Genomic DNA, 16,454 nt, shown 5'->3' on the forward strand with positions numbered 1-16,454 from the left:
TCTCACCTCTACACTCGGAGATGGAAGCGCTGATATGGGCAATGGAGTGTATGCGAAATTTACGTCAGTTTTAGGTCACGTTTGCTACAGATTGTTCTCAATTAGTAAAGATGGTTTCCAACCAGAAAAATGGCCGGCGTTTGAAAGTTATTTGGAAGACATTAAGATTTTGAAGACAAGTTTCCTCAGTTCAGAGATCATTCATGTATTCCAGACGGAGAATTTACAGGCAGATAGTCTAGCATGCAGTGCAAGAAAACAACTGTCTTTCGTCGTTCACATGGATGCAGAGCTACCAGTTTGGTTTGCAGAGTCAGTATGAGCTGCTTAGTTAATGACAAAAAAAAAGTATATCTTATGATCTAAGAAGACACATTGAACCATATAGCCTGGATAGTCTTCTAGAGCTAGCTAGAAAGATTAATAAACATGGATGTTGGTAACCTCATAATTAAAACCAATTAAGCTATGAATTTCATTCAGTAGTCCCAATATCGACTAATATACATGAATTGACAAGAACATGTTAAATAGTATTTATAGTTTTAGAGAAAATGAAAGTTTATTAAACATTGACGTAGAAGACCTCAACGAAAGTTTTCCACAAGACTTCTAGGAAGTCTTCCCTTTAAGTCAATTTTTCATTTGAAAATTTACTAAGGAAGACTTCCACGAAAGTCTACTCTACAGCAGACTTCTTTGGAAGTATTCCTTTGTAAATATGGGCTTAGTTTTGTTTTTGAAAAAATCTCAAAAATACCAGCGAAGACTTTCCTATAAGTCTTATAGGATAAACAAGTTAGCTTTGCAATTGACCGAATTGTATTAGAAATTTGATTTTTTCTAGAAGACTTACATGGAAGTCTTCCCGTCAGAAAACTTCCAGGAAGTCTTTCGATCTCTCGGTGTAAGTCTTCTCACAGTTCGAAGACTTCTATGTAAGTCGTCTTAGGTTACTTTTACAATTAAAAAATAAAACTTAAATATTTAATTTTAACTAGAAGACTTACACGGAAGTCTTCTGTATAACCATAGGTTTGACCATTATCTCGGAAGACTTACGTGGAATTTTTCTAACTACAATTAAATATTTTAATTGTATTTTTCAGTTGTAAAAGTAACCCGATACGACTTTCACCGAGAGTGAGAAGACTTCCACTCCGCGGAACTCTTATGTTGGAAGACTTCCATGTAAATCTTCTAAAGATAGTCCAAATTTTGACACAATTCGGTCAATTGCAAAACTAACTTGCTTGTCCGAGAAGACTTACCAACATAAAGTCGTCTGCATTGACCAGACTTATTTTTGAGATTTTTTTCGAGATTTTCGAGATTTTTTTGTTAACAAAGAAAAATTGGAAGACTTCCAGGAAAGTCGTCTCTAAGAAACATACATAAGTCAATTGCAAAACTAACTTTTGCATTGGCCAGAAGACTTCCGTATAAGTATTCTACGATAAGAAGACTTATACGGAAGTCTTCTGGTGAACAAATCTGAAAAAAAAAAATTTAATTTCATACATTCAACCAGTGAGTGCTTAGCTTCTCCAAGCACAGAGAAGTGCAACACGAAAGTGACCCACTTGTTAATGATCAAGAATCTTGCGCTTGAACGACTTTATGAACTTTAAAAAGTTTAGAATCAAAATCTTTGATTTTTTGGATGAATATAGAGAGAAAGTGAAAGAGATGTTGTTTTAGCGCATAATAAATGATATATGAGGAGTGAAAAACGATTTTTAAGTGAATTAAGAGCTTTAAATTGGTTGTTTATGGTGGTTGATGTATTCATGTTAATGACAATATTGTAAATACTTGAGGAAGATGAAGATAATAGAGTAAAATGTTCATTTTCAAAAGAAAAGTACAAAAAAAGTAAAGGTATTTTCATGAATAATCCAAACTTTTACGGTGAACAGGGCAAATGAAAATTTTCAAAAAGTTATGAGTTAGTTTTGTGTTTGACTTTTAGTTTTGATTCATTTTTGCAAGACGCTCTTCAATGTAATCTAATATACCAGATAATAATGAAACCGACTATATATTACATACATCAAAATATACATCAATACTATATATATATATATATAAAAAGAATTTTTTATAAATTAATAATTCTGTCAATTAATAAATTATTGAAAAATGATCAATATGGTAGTCTATGACTCCTCGGACCTTGAAATAAATAAAAGTTAAAATGGTAGACCATGTCTCCTCAGACTTTGGAAAATGATCAATATGGTAGTATATGACTCCTCGGATCATGTGGTAGGCTGAGCCTCCCGATTTTATTTATGCTATTTAAATTTCTGCAATTTAAATTTCTTCAATTTAATTTATGCATTTATTTTATGCTTTTAATTTATGCATTTAAATTCTCGTCTTTATTATAACATTATTCTATGAATAATGTTATCAAGTGAATTTTGACAAAGCTCAAAATAAATGCCCTTGATATTACGAGAAATAATTATAAGGCTTGGGCAGCGGGTGCAAAGATGCACCTGAGAGAAAATGAGCTTTGAAAAATCATCGATATAATCTATATTGGATGAGAAAAAGATAAAGCCATGATAATTTACACCACTTTAATGATGGTTTATAAGATGAGGTGTATCATGAGAAAAGATGTAGAAGATCTTTGAATAATTAAATCCTTGAAAGAAAGGATTCAATAAATAGTTGGAGTTGATGTAAATCCTCCTTGAAAACTGAAAAGAAAAAAAAATGAAATCATGATACTAAACCATCAAGTCGGTCCTACTAGAAAAGGACGAGGGTGTAGATGCGGTTGAAATCCCCTATCGTGGACGTGGAAGAAGACGAGGAAGAAGATTCCGTCCCTATGAGAATAATGAGAACTTCCACGAAATGAAAGTGGTCGGGCAACAAAAGGCAAACAGAAAAGGTTTGCTATAGATACGGCCAGAAAAAAAATTGGGTACGTAGTTATCGTACGCCAAATATTTAGCCTATCTATATTGAGAATCAAAAAGAAAAGGAGAAAGGAAGTATATTAAACTTCGTCTCTTATGAGCCCGAACCATCTTTCATAGCTTGAATACTCATCTTGATGATTCAGATTTTCTGGTTGGTCCAGAAAATGAAAATAAAATATCGATGTGAAATGAGGATTATTTTTCTGGAGAATATTTTGAGATTCAGGATAGAAATACTTGGCAGATATTGGATCTCGCACATGACTACTAAAGGTAACAAATATTTTTTTTCTCTCAAAATAAATAAGTATAGTATCTAGTAATTTAAAAATTACTATTGGCTCTAGAGGAGCTTATGATGAAAAGACATGCATAAGAAAAAGATGGTAAAATTATAAATGAGTGGTAAACCTGAGGTTTACTGATATATAGCCATCTCCAATAATGTTATCGACATTATTGTGAAATGTTGAAAAACCAGAAGTTTTTCACATATAGCATGTCAAGAAAATAAAGGAACCCATCATGGTGATGAATCATCAAACAAGTTCACAATATGTGATTTCTTTAAACAGACCCCAAATTAAGATCTCACTCTAAAGGATTTGAAACATAATTCATCCCAAATGGGAAAACTGAATATGTAATTGGTTCTAGAGTGGGATTCAGTACGAGATTTTAGACATGGAGTTTCATCATCTCGAGGGGGAGAATTAAAGAATCCTAGTGAGTGGAACATGGAAAAATTATGTTCGCACTTTAAAAAGAACTTGATAAAGTAAATTCAAATAAGATGATCCCCATGATCAGGTGTAAACATGCAGTTGTGCATGTAACAAAGACATATACAATCCAGAAGGATAAAGTATATGGATACTTAGAAATATGCTCGCAAGTTTGCTAGAAGAATATGATAAGCTGATGGAATGAGATATGTGAAATGGATTACAATGAAAAGTAGAATAATCCATTTACAAAATGCCTGCCATACATTTTGATGAAATAATGATATCTCATATTCCAGCTGAAAATGTTCCAATAAAAAAATAGTGTCCTAAACGGACGATATATGAGTCTATGGCACGCTAGAGACGTGATAGACCACTTTGGTTCCAAAGAATACTCGAAAAGGAGCAAAAGTATAAATAGAGGATGAATCTCATAATGAGACTATTGATATGGTTAATGTAACAGTCAGGTACCTGGGTAAATCATCGATGATGATAAAGAGATCTCGATTAACCATATCAGTACGGATAAAACGATGGAACCAAAGAGAAAATAGATTGTCGACAATAAATAAATGAAAAAGCGCTATAAAAAATAAAGATTATGAATCTACCTCTATGTATGAGGGTAGAGTGAATTGATTGGCCATCAATTCGATATAAAGCTCGTTAGAAAAACGAGAGATTTTTGGACCAAAAGTCCAAGGTATTGTTCTCCAGAGAATGAAATGAAAGATGACCTTGAGGTATGAAAAGCGGCTTGTTCCAAGGTCACTGGAGAAAATTTAAAATAGATGCAATATATTGAGTTGCATTTTGATATTTTAAAGTCCCTGGAGAGTTAAAAATGCTCTCGGGAATGTATAAAACAAACTCTAGAAGAGTTAGAACAAGCTGTATATAAGATATCTTGAACCAGTAACTGGTGATATATTTACGGCACGATTTGCCAGAAGATGAATTTCCAGCGTTAGGGGGAGGAATTTGAGAAATTCCTAAAGAGATTACATGGTGTACACAGTTGTTGTTACACTTTGGTCCCCTACGAATCAAAGAGGGCTGGAAATTCAGGAAATTATGCATTTGCATAATTTGGCAAACCAATTACTAAGTGTGTTCACAAATACGACATGATATACCCGCAGAAAATGTTCCATCCAGAGTTGATGTTCCTAAAGAACAAACTGATGGTAACAAAATGAATGAACCTAGGGTTCAGTTAAAGAGGGGGAGACTAGCGGGTTCTAAAGATAAAAATCTCCGAAAGAAAAAGAAATTTGTTAAGCAAAGCAGAAAGGTTCCAAAAGAACCTGATATTGAAAGATGTCTGAAAGAAGGCATGAGTGGAAAGGTTCTGTCACGCCCCCAATCCTGAATAGGGTTGTTGGGACGGCCATGGTTCGAGGAAACGTGCAAGCCAGTCTTAGGACATCAAGGCAAGTGTTCCATGGTCGAGAAAGAAGGTTAAGGACATAAAGAAACTTAGACTTAACCTTATACAAGCTAAGAGACAGCTAGGACGAGTAAGACGGTAACTGGACGAAGTGGACGAGTAGCTCGGCCAGCTTAATGAAGCTAGGTTCAGTTCACTCCAGCTCAGTCCCTACTAAGTCAGCTTCACTAGCTGGACTACTAGCTCACTCAGCTGAGGCAGCTGAGAGTCAGCTCATCTCAGCTAGACGGACTGTCCGGGCTTTAGGCCGATGGTCCGGGTCCGGGTCAGTGGCGGGCTGTGAGGTCCGGCCATGAGGCCATGGGCTGTTGGGTCTTTGGACAAGGCCGTGGGCTAAGTCCAGGAGGCTTGGGGCGTGGGTTGGGCTTGTGACCGACCCCAAACCCAATCACAAAGGGCGAAGGGATGCAAGTGGCCGAAAGGGGACAACCCTTGGCCGATGGTGCCCATTTGCTAGCAAGTCGTGCCTGTTCGTGGGGCAAGACTTACCCCCTTTTTTTCTATAAATATGGGTGCTCTCTGGTCGATTTCATTATCCAATTCCAGAGTAAAATACTCAGAGAAAAACGTAGAGAGAAAGAAAGAGAGAAAGAGAGAGTTCCGACCAAGAGAAAGGCCGATTTTGGTGGTGTTGTGTTCCGGCGACTCTGATCGTTTGAGAACTAACTCCGGTCAAGAATGGAAGATCAAGACAAGGAGAAGAGCATGGAGAATCCTGACGTGGTTCACAAGGTATGTGATGCGCCGTGGCTCCATCAGACCGAACGGACGGTCCATGCGACCGCACCGCGTCTCTGCTCGGTTCCTAAGTCCCATCCGGCTCTCCTTATCTGTTTCAATTCGTTACTCTTCTCTTCTCTCTGGTTAAACACGAAAGGTTGTGTTGGTTGAGTCCAAGGGACACGTCCCTAGGCTTTGGCCGAACATAACCAAACCGCTAGCCTAGACACGGGTCGGTTAGTCGGACGATCCGATCGCACCAAGACTGGATGGTTAGGACGAACGGTTGGGAATGACCCAAAAGGCACGAGTTGTCAAGAGTCATGAGTGTCCAAAGGTTGTGAGTTGCCAAAGGGTGTCAGTAACCAAAAGGTACGAGATATCAAAGGTTACGAACATCAAAAGGTACGAGGACCAAGAGGCATGAATTGGCCAAAGGGTGCATGTTCCAAACGGTGTCTTTCAGGACAGGTTAGGACCGATCTTATGGATCAGCCTATGGCTTGTCTAGTAAGACAAGGTCACGGTTTGTCTAAGCCAAGGTAGAGTCGCAAGGTCTGACCGGTTGCTAAGCCTTCCGGATTAGGCTTGAGGCTTACTCGGCCGATTGGATCCAGGCCTAAGGCCGGATCAGGTAAGGGAGTCCGTTGGGCCATTGAGCTGGACTCCATTGGCTGGTCGCACCTAGATTCTATCCGGTTAGACGGATTGGTCTTTGGGGACGATCCGGATCTGTTCGTGTGTTCTGTTTATCTATTCTGGACTATCTATCTGATTCTATGTTAAGGGGTGGTTGGTTGAATGACTTAGGATACGGTAGGTAGGTTCATACTGTTTATGATTGTGTTGACTGAGGTTTATCTAAGTTCTAGGAACCAAGCCAAGCATTGTAGAATCAATCTGTTATATTCTCGGTTATGATTAATGCTTATCTGGTTGTGGTTTCAGGAACTAAGGATGGTTCTGGTCAAGCCAAGGAGCCGTGAAGGCTCGGTCAGTGAGAGGCTGTGTAACGTGTGGTTAGATGATGCTAGGGATGAACTAGTGATTGTCTATGAGACTGTTAAGAAGTTGTGTATTGAACCTCATGTTTCTAAGTAATACAAAGTTTATACATTATTATTCCGCTGTGCAATCTATTCCTTTGTTTATGAACCTCATATTCGAATATGACTTAGTAAAGAAAAGACTTAGAATGAATCAGACAAGCAAAGAAATTAATAAGTAAGCATTCGTATCCAGTTGGGTCAAGAGACCAGGAACGGGTCTTACAAGTTGGTATCAGAGCATGCTTGATTCTAGGATAGTTGGGTTATGTAGTCCACACACACACACGCAGCAAGCTGATTAGGTCTCACGGTGAGGTTTGATTGCTTAGTCTAGGGATTGTTTTGTTCTGTTTATGTTAGTGTGTTTTGTACTAACATTGTCTGAATCCTTAGGCTAGAAAAAGCAAATCGAGAAAGTTCCGAAGAAGTAAGAGAATGGCCGGTCAGTCTAGCCAAGTGGCCGTGGACGGAACTAATATGTCCGGTTTGCAAACCGATCCGGCCGCGGCTAATGCTGAAGATGTGTTGCCAACTGATCAGGCTAACCTTACGGGGACGCAACAGGATGGTCAGGAACATCAGGAGAGTGATGAGGAAGTGGAATCCTCGAACGCTAACCGTGATGGTGGCCAGCGTGAGAAAGTGGCCGATGGTACGGCCAATGTAACCGCAATACTGTCCAAAGAGGACTTGTTAGAGGCCATGAAGGTAATGGGGACTCAGGTGGCGGCTATGGCCCAACTGTTCACGCCATTAGTGAACTCCTCGGTTGGCCAAGCTACGCCTGTGGCTACGAGCGCCCCCAACACCAATGGTCCAGTTGTGGAAACGGTCGAGGTGATCGAGATTGATCCACCAGAAAGGACCGGGAAAAAGGTGGACTATCTAAGTTTGCTTCAGCACATCTCCCAACTAGGGACGAAGCATTTCTCAGGAAGCACCAATCCTATTGAGGCTGACGAGTGGAGGAGTAGGCTAGTCCGAAACTTCAGCTCAACTCGTTGTCCCGAAGATTACAAGAGAGACATTGCGGTTCACTTCCTGGAAGGGGACGCGCATAATTGGTGGCTGGATGTGGACAAGCGCACCAATGGAAGTTTCCAGAGTTTTGCGGATTTTGAAGATGAATTCAACCGCAAATACTTTCCTGCAGAGGCATGGGACCGTCTGGAAGGTAGATTCCTAGACCTTACCCAAGGCCGCAGGGCCATACGTGAGTACGAAGAGGAGTTCAACCGGCTCCGACGGTTTGTTGGAAGGGAACTTGAGGACGAGACAGTCCAGGTTCGTCGGTTCATTCGAGGCTTAAGGCCGGAGCTGAGAACCCACTGTTCGATCCGCACCTTCAGCACCGTCGGAGAGCTGGTTGAACGTGTCGCTCTTTTGGAGTATAACTTGGCCGAAGAAGCCAAGCTTAAGACAAAGTCGCAGTCTGTCCCGACGGGTAAGACTAACGACCGAAAGAGGAAGTGGGACCAGGTTGACGGAGGCAAGGCCTCTAGTGGACGACCTGAATGTCCCAAGTGTGGTAAGAACCATCCAGGTGAATGCTGGAAAGCCATGGGAGCTTGTGTGAGATGTGGCAGCTTGGATCATTCCATCCGAGATTGCACTCGACCAAGCCGGACTCAGGGCCAATCCAGTGGCAGCGGCTCTCGGACTTGTTTCCATTGCGGCCAAAGCGGACACTTCCAAAGTGAATGTCCTAAGCGGCAAGGAGGACAAGGGAAGGGTCGTGGAGACACGGGAAAGTCGACCCAGAGCAGGCCGACCACAACACCAAGGGTGTATGAGCTGTCCCGAGACGACGGCGCTTCTGGATCATTTGATTCGATCTCTGGTAATTTCTGAATTTATCTGTTTACATTCAATAGAATGCTTGGTCTGGAACCTAGAGTGGCTAGGGGATTCTGATGTGGGTCTCTTATAGGGACCCTCATGATTGGTGGTGTTGAAACCCACGTACTTTTCGATACAGGGGCTACACATAGTTTTATGAGCCCGGAACTGGTCGGAAAGGGTCTGTTCTGCCTCTGTTCTGGGGATAATTCGAGACTAGTGAGGGCGGCCGGTGGGCAAATCATGCACTCACTAGGGCTCATGACTAATATCCCGGTAATGATCCAGGAGAAAAATCTGCCTGTAGATCTGATTGTGTTGCGCCTACAGAATCACGATGTGATCCTAGGCATGGATTGGTTGGGAAAGTATCGGGCCACTCTCGACTGCCACAGAGGATGTGTACGGTTGGAGACTGGACCTCACCCGATCCAGTACCAAAGTCTGAATATGAGTCCGGCTCTGGATAGAGTAGTGGTGTCAGCAATCCGAGCAGAACGGATGCTTAGACGGGGTTGTGAACATATTTGACCACAATTACCACTATGGAGCACGGCAGGTCTGATGATCAGAAAGATCTATCTGAGGACCCGTTGGTGTCTGAGTTCCCAGATGTGTTCCGTTCGCTACAGGGTGTCCCCCCTGATAGGTCGGATCCATTTACGATTGAACTAGAACCAGGGACAGCTCCGCTGTCCAAGAGTCCGTATCGAATGGCTCCGGCCGAGATGGCCGAGCTAAAGAAGCAATTAGAAGAATTGCTGGACAAGGGGTTCATACGTCCAAGTAGCTCTCCTTGGGGTGCACCAGTCCTCTTTGTGAAAAAGAAGGATGGTAGCATGCGTCTGTGTATTGACTATCGAGGGTTGAACAGGGTTACTGTGAAGAACAAGTACCCGTTGCCCAGAATAGACGAGTTGTTGGATCAACTCAAAGGAGCCAAGTGGTTTTCTAAGATTGATTTGGCCTCAGGGTATCATCAGATCCCTATAGAGCCAAATGATATTAGAAAGACAGCATTCCGGACCAGGTACGGCCACTACGAGTTTGTGGTTATGCCATTCGGTCTGACCAATGCGCCTGCTGCATTCATGAAAATGATGAACAGCGTGTTCCGAGACTTCCTGGACGAATCAGTGATCATCTTCATTGATGATATCCTGATTTACTCCAAGGATGAGGAATCTCATCGGAAACACCTGAGAGCCGTGCTGGAACGATTACGGGAACACAAGCTCTATGCAAAACTCAGTAAATGCAGTTTTTGGCAGAAGAGCATTGGGTTTCTCGGCCACATTGTGTCCGGTGAGGGCGTCTCGGTGGATCCAGAGAAGATCAGGGCAATCAAGGATTGGCCTCGACCACGCAGTGCCACGGAAGTCAGAAGCTTCCTAGGGCTGGCAGGTTATTATAGAAAGTTTGTGAAAGGATTCGCAAGCTTGGCTCAGCCTATGACACGGTTGACCGGGAAGGACGTTAAGTTCACATGGTCTGAGGAGTGTGGGAAATGTTTTTCCGCGCTTAAGGATATGCTGACTAGCGCACCCATTCTGGCTCTTCCAGAGGCCGACCAACCCTACGTGGTTTATACGGACGCGTCCATAACAGGACTAGGTTGCGTATTAACCCAGCATGGGAAGGTCATCGCCTATGCGTCAAGATAGTTGAGAAAACATGAGGGAAACTACCCCACCCATGACCTTGAAATGGCTGCGGTAGTGTTCGCCTTAAAGATTTAGCGATCATACTTGTATGGTGCCAAGGTTCAGATACTTACGGACCATAAGAGTCTTAAGTATATATTCACCCAGCCTGAGTTAAACTTAAGGCAGAGAAGGTGGATGGAGTTTGTAGCTGATTACGATCTGGATATCACCTATCAACCGGGAAAGGCTAATCTTGTCGCAGATGCCTTGAGCCGGAGAAGGGCCGACGTATCAGCCGAACGAGAAGCGGACGACCTGGACGGTACGGTTCATGCCCTATGGTTGAACGCATCGACCAAAGAGTCTGAACCACTCGGATTAGAGGCGGTCAATCAGGCCGACCTGCTTACCCGAATTCGGTTGGCTCAAGGTCAGGACGAGAACCTGAACAAGGTTGCTCAGAATGATAGGACGGAGTACCAAACTGCAAAGGATGGTACCATCCTAGTAAACGGTCGGATCAGTGTTCCTAATGATAGAAGTCTAAAGGAAGAGATTATGAGGGAGGCTCATAAGTCCAGATTCTCGATTCATCCTGGTGCGACCAAGATGTACCAGAACCTTAAGAAGTTCTATCATTGGATCCGTATGAAAGCAGATGTCGCGGAGTGGGTGGCCAAGTGCTCTACTTGCCAACTCATCAAAGCAGAACATCAAGTGCCTAGTGGGTTATTGCAAAGCTTGCCTATTCCGGAATGGAAATGGGATCACATCACAATGGACTTTGTGACTGGGTTCCCTACCACGAGGAGTAAGAAAGATGCGGTTTGGGTTGTGGTTGATCGACTAACCAAATCAGCACACTTCCTGGCTATCAAGAAGTCGGATGGGGTAGATCAGATTGTACGTAAATACATTGATGAAATCGTCCGACTACATGGTGTGCCGGCAAGCATAGTTTCAGATAGGGATTCAAGGTTCACATCTTACTTCTGGAAGGCTTTCCAAAAGGCTTTAGGAACAAGAGTGAACATGAGTACAGCCTATCACCCACAGACATATGGACAGTCTGAACGTACGATCCAGACATTGGAAGATATGTTGCGAGCATGTGTTTTAGACTGGGGTGATTCCTGGGAGAAACATCTACCTCTGGTAGAATTTGCTTACAACAATAGCTTCCATAGTAGTATTGGCATGTCGCCATACGAAGCTCTGTATGGGCGTCCATGCAGGACACCCTTATGTTGGACCCAAGTAGGGGAACGCAGCATGATTGGTCCGGAGATTGTCGAAGAGACAACCGAAAAGATCAAGTTCTTGAGGGACAAGATGAGACAGGCACAAGACGGCCAAAAGAACTATGCAGATCGAAGAAGGAAAGATCTCGAGTTTCAAGTAGGTGACTTGGTGTATCTCAAAATGATTACCTTCAAAGGACGAGTCCGAAAATTTCTGGAAGACGGAAGTTAGATCCGAGATACTTGGGGCCGTTCAAGGTCATTGAAAGAGTTGGGATGGTGGCCTACAAGTTGGACTTGCCGGCCAAGATGGACGCATTTCATAATGTGTTCCACGTCTCCCAACTTCGAAAATGTTTCACGGACCAAGACATCGCTCTTCCTGCCATTCCAGACGATCTTGGTAAGAACCTAACCTTGGAAATGAGGCCAGTTCGAATCATAGATAGGATGGAAAAAGCAACAAGGAAGAAGACGGTCCAGATGGTCAAGGTCGTCTGGGACTGTAATGGTCAGGATATAATCACTTGGGAAACCGAAGCTAGAATGAAAGCAGAGTACCCAGAGTGGTTGGATCAGTTTGTTTCCGAGGAAGCATTTGATTCGGATTCGAGGACGAATCCATCCCAAGGGGGGGGGAGACTTGTCACGCCCCCAATCCTGAATAGGATTGTTGGGACGGCCATGGTTCGAGGAAACGTGCAAGCCAGTCTTAGGACATCAAGGCAAGCGTTCCATGGTCGAGAAAGAAGGTTAAGGACATAAGGAAACTTAGACTTAACCTTATACAAGCTAAGAGACAGCTAGGACGAGTAAGACGGTAACTGGACGAAGTGGACGAGTAGCTCGGCCAGCTCAATGAAGCTAGGTTCAGTTCACTCCAGCTCAGTCCCTACTAAGTCAGCTCCACTAGCTGGACTACTAGCTCACTCAGCTGAGGCAGCTGAGAGTCAGCTCATCTCAGCTAGACGGACTGTCCGGGCTTTAGGCCGATGGTCCGGGTCCGGGTCAGTGGCGGGCTGTGAGGTCCGGCCATGAGGCCATGGGCTGTTGGGTCTTTGGACAAGGCCGTGGGCTAAGTCCAGGAGGCTAGGGGCGTGGGTTGGGCTTGTGACCGACCCCAAACCCAATCAGAAAGGGCGAAGGGATGCAAGTGGCCGAAAGGGGACAACCCTTGGCCGATGGTGCCCATTCGCTAGCAAGTCGTGCCTGTTCGTGGGGCAAGACTTACCCCCTCGTTTTCTATAAATATGGGGGCTCTCTGGTCGATTTCATTATCCAATTCCAGAGTAAAATACTCAGAGAAAAACGTAGAGAGAAAGAAAGAGAGAAAGAGAGAGTTCCGGCCAAGAGAAAGGCCGATTGTGGTGGTGTTGTGTTCCGGCGACTCTGATCGTTTGAGAACTAAATCCGGTCAAGAATGGGAGATCAAGACAAGGAGAAGAGCATGGAGAACCCTGACGTGGTTCACAAGGTATGTGATGCGCCGTGGCTCCATCAGACCGAACGGACGGTCCATGCGACCGCACCGCGGCTCTGCTCGGTTCCTAAGTCCCATCCGGCTCTCCTTATCTGTTTCAATTCGTTACTATTCTCTTCTCTCTGGTTAAACACGAAAGTTTGTGTTAGTTGAGTCCAAGGGACACGTCCCTAGGCTTTGGCCGAACATAACCAAACCGCTAGCCTAGACACGGGTCGGTTAGTCGGACGATCCGATCGCACCAAGACTGGGCGGTTAGGACGAACGGTTGGGAATGATCCAAAAGGCACGAGTTGTCAAGAGTCATGAGTGTCCAAAGGTTGTGAGTTGCCAAAGGGTGTCAGTAACCAAAAGGTACGAGATATCAAAGGTTACGAACATCAAAAGGTACGAGGACCAAGAGGCATGAATTGGCGAAAGGGTGCATGTTCCAAACGGTGTCTTTCAGGACAGGTTAGGACCGATCCTTATGGATCAGCCTATGGCTTGTCTAGTAAGACAAGGTCACAGTTTGTCTAAGCCAAGGTAGAGTCGCAAGGTCTGACCGGTTGCTAAGCCTTCCGGATTAGGCTTGAGGCTTACTCGGCCGATTGGATCCAGGCCTAAGGCCGGATCAGGTAAGGGAGTCCGTTGGGCCATTGAGCCGGAATCCATTGGCCGGTCGCACCTAGATTCTATCCGGTTAGACGGATTGGTCTTTGGGGACGATCCAGATCTGTTCGTGTGTTCTGTTTATCTATTATGGACTATCTATCTGATTCTAAGTCAAGGGGTGGTTGGTTGAATGACTTAGGATACGTTAGGTAGGTTCATACTGTTTATGATTGTGTTGACTGAGGTTTATCTAAGTTCTAGGAACCAAGCCAAGCATTGTAGAATCAATCCGTTCTATTCTCGGTTATGATTAATGGTTATCTGGTTGTGGTTTCAGGAACTAAGGATGGTTCTGGTCAAGCCAAGGAGCCGTGAAGGCTCGGTCAGTGAGAGGCTGTGTAACGTGTGGTTAGATGATGCTAGGGATGAAACTAATGATTGTCTATGAGACTGTTAAGAAGTTGTGTATTGAATCTCATGTTTCTAAGTAATACAAAGTTTATACATTATTATTCTGCTGTGCAATCTATTCCTTTGTTTATGAACCTCATATTCGAATATGACTTAGTAAAGAAAAGACTTAGAATGAATCAGAGAAGCAAAGAAATTAATAAGTAAGCATTCGTATCCAGTTGGGTCAAGAGACCAGGAACGGGTCTTACAGGTTCCAGAAGAACCTGCTACTGAAAAAATGTCTGAAAGAAGGCATAGATGAAAAGGTTCAAGATGAACCAAATAAAGATGATCCAGATGACGAAAAGAAAACAGAAAAATATGAGATTTCCATCAACTACACCTTTGATAAAAAGTTATAAGATAAAAGATGTTGATGGAATGTTCTCCTTTTCTGTGTCCAAAGAGATCGATCATAAAAGTGATGATCCCGATCCAAGGTCCATTTTGGAATGTTAAAAAGACATGATTGGGAGGAGCCATTCAAATTGAATTATTCTCCCTAAATAAAAGGAATGTCTTTGGACCTATAGTCATAACGCCTGAGAAGATAAATCTTCTTGGGTATAAGTGGGTATTCGTGAGAAAAGTAACACGATATAAATCCTGATTAGTTGCCCAAAGATTTTCTTAGAGACCGGAAATTGATTTTGAGGAAACGTATTCTCCGGTAATGGATGCAATTACGTTTAGATTTTTTGATGAGCCTAACGGCGTCTAAAAATCTTGAGATGCATCTCACGGACGTTGTGACTGCATATTTGTATGGATCGTTGGATAATGATATATATATATATATATATGAAACTCCCTGAGGGATTGAAAATGCGAGGGGCATTGAAAGAAAAATCCAGGGAGATTTTTTCGGTCAAGTTACAGCGATCACTATAAGGATTAAAGCAATCCGGACGCATGTGATGACGTGAACATAATTGGAACTCAAAAGGAGGTTGATGATGCTCGAACTCATATGAAAGAGGAGTTCGAAATGAAAGATCTCGGCAAGACAAAGTTTTGTCTTGGGCTCCTGATAGAGCATCTCCGAGAAAGAATAATTGTGCATCGATCAATTCATACGAAAAGGTTATTGAAACGTTTTTGTATGAATAAATCGGCTCCTTTGAGTACTCCAACGGTAAATAAATCTCTCGATGTTAAAAGAGATGTTATTTTAAAATATCCAGGTAAGATCTTATATAAATAAGTACTTTGGAGATGCTAATGATAATAAATCATTTGTGAGCTTATATGTCTTGCAAGTTGTATTTGATAAAATATAATTTTAGACACTAATGTCTTTGCAAGATACAGCTCATTTCATATTTATGGAAATTAGAATGGCGTCGAGAACATGTCAGTTCTCTCCAAGGTACGTATTGATTCAGGATTGGTTTACCTAGAAACCCCGAGTTTGGTATGGTTTTGCAGATACATGCCATTTATAAAGTCGAACGTAAACCGGATATGATTTTACAAAATCTGGTTGCGACATCTTCGAATCATGCAAAGACTATTGCGCTTCACGAAGCATGTCAAGAATGTGTGTGGCTTCGGTTAATGAGTCTCCACATACAAGAATCAAACAAAATAGTCAACGAGAAAAAGCCGACGAAAATATTTGAAGACAACTCGACTTGTGTTGCTCAACTCAAAGAAGTCTACATCAAAAGCGATAGAACAAAGCACATTCGTCCAAAAATTTTCTCGTACAAAAGGGAGCTCGAGAAAAATAAAAAGGTGGACATCGAGTATGTACGGTCATGCGACAATCCGTCTGACTTGTTCACAAAAGCTCTTCTGACTACAACATTTCGAAAACACTTTTATGGTATCGGAATGCTGCATTTACGTGACCTGTGACAAGAAAGCTAGGTCCACTATTCTCAGGGGAGATTACGAGAGTGTACTCTTTTTTTCTTGTCATGGTTTTTGTCCCAATGGATTTTTTCATGATTAGGTTTTTAACGAGGCACTACGTAATACAAGGATGAATAATCAAGGGGGAGTGTTACAATTGATGATTATTCATCAGATGATTATTCATCTATGTGACAGGTGTTGGACATGTGTTTTCATTTGGAAAAGTGTCAAACATCACCTCCTCATAATTTTATCTTTTTCTTATATGTTTAACCGACTTTGTACACTATAAATAGTACTACTCTCTTTTATAAAAAGTCAGAAGTAATAATTTCATTTCTCTTCTTTCTTATGTACACACAAACATCATATAATAATATAATATTTATACAGAAAGTAAAAGTACTCTCTCTCTCTCTCTTTATTTTATTCAACAGCTTTTACTCACTGTA

Source organism: Brassica rapa, chromosome A01 (assembly GCF_000309985.2).
Source record: "Brassica rapa cultivar Chiifu-401-42 chromosome A01, CAAS_Brap_v3.01, whole genome shotgun sequence".
In the NCBI taxonomy this organism is placed as follows: domain Eukaryota; kingdom Viridiplantae; phylum Streptophyta; class Magnoliopsida; order Brassicales; family Brassicaceae; genus Brassica; species Brassica rapa.